The sequence below is a fragment of the Triticum aestivum genome, chromosome 4A, assembly GCF_018294505.1.
Source record: "Triticum aestivum cultivar Chinese Spring chromosome 4A, IWGSC CS RefSeq v2.1, whole genome shotgun sequence".
Lineage (NCBI taxonomy): Eukaryota > Viridiplantae > Streptophyta > Magnoliopsida > Poales > Poaceae > Triticum > Triticum aestivum.
In genome coordinates this window covers 43532915-43536799 of record NC_057803.1, presented here as the reverse complement: position 1 = coordinate 43536799, position 3885 = coordinate 43532915, and the positions used below count along the sequence as shown (strand labels likewise).

Genomic DNA, 3885 nt, shown 5'->3' with positions numbered 1-3885 from the left:
TCGTTCCATCAGTAAGCGGGCGTAGACGCAGGTGCGTGATGGTGCTCACGTACACTTCATAGGCACAACATGGCACCATCTTTGCTGCACATTAAAATATACATACCAAAGTAATTGTTTTTTGATGAAAACAATATGTTTAATAAAATAGACTTAGATGGATATCACCTGATTTTTTTTTCGGATGACCAATGATCCGTATACATCATCCGTGGATAACCCGGCGATGCTCAGGTACCAGGCAAATGCCAACTTGCCCGCTTGCTAACCCACTGCTTCTTCCCATTAGCTCCAATTATCTGATGCCACGAAATTCAGAATGTGCCTCAATATATGTAGAATTGATAGCTCTTTATGTTGTCTCTACTTCAGCTTTCCCTTCTCCCGCCTGGATGTCGTTGACAATGTCTGAAATACTTGTCTCATCATGAGAGAACTCCGAGGAAACGGCCACCAGCAAGACTGATATTTTGGACATGTCTATTAAGCGGTGTTTTCCACTAAATGATCTTCAAAAAATCTGCGGAAACCATGCTGTATCACAACAATGTTTTTCACTCTGTATTTTCAAGCATAAGCACAATCTGCCAGGTGACTTTATTGAGACCAGGAAAAAATCCGCCACAGGTTACACTCCCATCGTTTACTCACTGAGGTTCAAAATATACATTGTGTACGTGGGCCTGCCCAGTGCGCCCATTGTTTAACCAAGCTACAATCAGGGTCAATTCAGTAAGTTCCATTAGATGTTGGTAAGGCAAACTCATGAACACAGCCATTCCACGGCTCTTCTAAAAGAACCATCAACATTATTCAGCACTCCCGGCAGCGAGGCGGTAAGCCGGCAAGGCGAGCCACGGTGACGGCGGGTCGACAAGACGGCGGGTCGCGGCAGCGTGTTGGCTCGGAGCGGAGGTGAAGCCGCTCGCCCCTAGTGGCTCAGCGCAACCACGGCAAACGGACGCTGGTGGCAGCTCGGAGCGGAGGCGGAACGAGGCCGAAGCAATGGAGGTCGGGGCGGCTTGAGCGCTACGTGGATGGCGTCTCAACAGAGATATCGATGCAGCAAGGCCGGTGGAAGCGGCTCGGTGGTGGAAACGGGCGAACCATGGTGACTCGGGGAGGCTCTGGGCCAGCGGCAGTGGAGTAAGGTGGAGGGGCGGCTCGACAGCTGCTCGCGGGCGACGACTCACTTGCAAGGCCGTAGCAGCTCAAGGACGACACGCGGCAAAGCAACAAGGACGGCGGCTCGGTGGCATAGGTGAGCTCGACGGCAGCTCGCAGGAGGCTTACCATGGCGAGGCAGAGCAGCCATGGTGACTCAGTGGGCGGCTTGGGAAACAGGACCACACAGGAGGCCCACATCCGAGACAGCGAGCGAGCGAGTCAGGAGACGAGTGCGCAGGCGCGGATCGTGGAGAATTCCGGGTTGTGGCCGGCTCCATTTCCGGGTCGTTGTCAAGGAGGCGAGGCGAATCCAACCCCGCATCTTCCGGGTCAGACAGGGCTCGCAGGCGGAGGTAAGAACGGTGTCGAGGCGAGCGGCGGCCACCGGCAGCAGTGAAGTGGCGAAACGCAAGGGCGGCTCGGTCAAGCGGAGGTGAAAGGCGATTCGAAGGAAACTGATGGCTCGACGGCCAAGGACGGCAGCACCGGGTCAAAGCGGTGGCGGAGACGGCTTAGGGCCAGGGTGACTTGGCAGCGGGGGCTTGACGGCAGCCGGTGGCGTGGACGCGAGCCATGGCAGCCTGAAGGCACCGCCGTGGCCACAATGGCCGAGGAGTCCTGGCCATATCCTCTTCTCCGCCAACTGTCGTGGTCCACTTCTGGATCATGGCCATCTTTTTTTTATTCGACTTGCTAGTAGCACACGATGGCTAGGCGTCACGTCTTCGATTCCTTATCTACTACCCCTGTAAAAGCACGCGGAGAACCAAAACATCTACACCGTTCAGAGCATCGAATCCTACGCTCCAGGTTGCTCCAATCTTTAGCAGCAAACTACAGTATGTTTTAGCCGCGCTTAATTAATTACCCACGCTGCCACTCGACCCACGCCGTCACAAAAAATAGAAACAACGACCCACGCGCACACGCTCGCACGTTCCTCACCCCACCCTTCTCGCTCCCGATCCCATCTCCCCACCGGCCTCAACTTGGCTATGGCGACGGGGAGACGAGGATCAACAACTCCTCTCCACTGCCTTCTCCACCGCCGCCCGCCACACGCCTCCCCGCGTCCCTCCTTCATCCCCGTCCCCGATTGGGCCGCCGCCACCACCGCACCATCAGGGGACGCCAGGGGAGTGCAACCACCGCGCCGCCAGGGCCGGCAATGCGTGAGCCGCCGCGGGTACCGCGCCGATTGCTGCTTCTGACGATGCGGGAGCCGCCCCATCCGGCGAGGACGAGGGGCGCCGTCACCGCTGATCCTCACTTCCTCAGGGCGCATGCTGCATCTGAAGCCTCCCTAATGCGCTCCTCCACTCCGTTTCTAACACGTAGTTCATACCTGGCTCGCCGCTGCCATGCGCCGCTGAGCTCTGGAGCAGCCGCTGTCGAAGCCCATCGCCAGCCGTCCTTGGGTGGGCCGGCGCCGAAACTCGGCTCCCAGTGGCATCCCCGCTCGAGGTCCTTCTCCACCTCATATTCGGCAGAGTAAGATCTCTTCCATCTACCTTCTCCCCACGACCTACCACGCACCCCCTGGATTGAATCGATGTGGTTGCTGGTGATTCCAGGCTGCCGTGTGTGTGTGTGTGTGTGTGTGTGTGTGTGTGTGTGTGTGTGTGTTTGGTGATCTTGTTACACTTTGGGAGGCAAACAAATTAGTTTTAGATGAAATTGGGTGCCGCTGAGTAGCAAAAAACTGCTATTTAGGAAATATTTGGGGCGCTTCTAATTGGTTACAACAGCGAGGTCCAGATCGAGTGTGATGCTAAGCTTACCCTTGTGCGATCTATCAATATTTTTCTATAGATAGATGATTCCTATATTTGTAATCTCAATAGACTTTGCCAAATGTTAGTATGGTTCATTTATGTTAGTTCATCCCGTAATTACTAAGGTGAAGGGATTACGATTTACAAAATGACATTTTTGCCAAGCATCTAGGAGAGAATCAGCTTGTATAAACTTTTTTGCATGCACTTCTGGAGAAAATATTAGTTAGCAAGTGCTGGTAGATATGATGTCATAGGCCTCTCCTGCTAAGCAAAGTCTTCTGAATAGAGAAAATGATAGTGCGATTAGTAATGAATGGTATAATGTTCCTAAATTGGCATGATAGTGTGTTTAAATTTTCTTTACTTGATCATGTTACTTATGGGCGGTTTCCATATTTTGAAATAGGTTCCTGATTTCCTCACTTCTCCTGAGATGAAGTCTATTGATGATGTGCCAATGTGAAGGTACCACTGTGCTTTTCAATGCAATGTGGAGATAAAACTTCTAGCCAATGTGAATTCAATATTATATTTATTTTCTTAAAACTACAGTGGTATCCATGTTAGTACAGAACTACAGATCATTTTATCTTTCCCTTTTGTAGGTTATTTCTTTTATACTTTACGACTGCTTCAATATTCAAGATTTGCTTCCGGTCTTCTTTGAATTTAGGTGGATATTTACTCACATGCCTAAATATCTTCCATTTGGTTATGTATTTTTTTATCGCACAGAACAAAATGGTAACTATTCTTTTACCCAAGAAGAAATTGGATTTACCCAAGTTTTTGCAAGCTTGATGCGCACTTATACAAAAGTTGAATTAAAATGTTGAGTAGTGTTTGCCACCCCCTACTGTAGGTGGTCAACTTATATGGAAGCTCATCTATTTAGCAAGTTTTTGTTTTAACTGTATACAAACTGCATGTTTACAAAGAC

The 3885-nt window shown here is 50.8% G+C and overlaps 1 long non-coding RNA gene across 1 annotated transcript; it reads left to right on the top strand.

The window, feature by feature from the left end:
- The first annotated feature begins 2141 nt into the window (after positions 1-2141).
- Positions 2142-3607, top strand: LOC123081721 (uncharacterized). The gene is made up of 2 exons (XR_006438771.1): positions 2142-2658; positions 3352-3607. It is a non-coding gene; the product is annotated as an uncharacterized lncRNA (long non-coding RNA).
- The last annotated feature ends 278 nt before the right edge of the window (positions 3608-3885 follow it).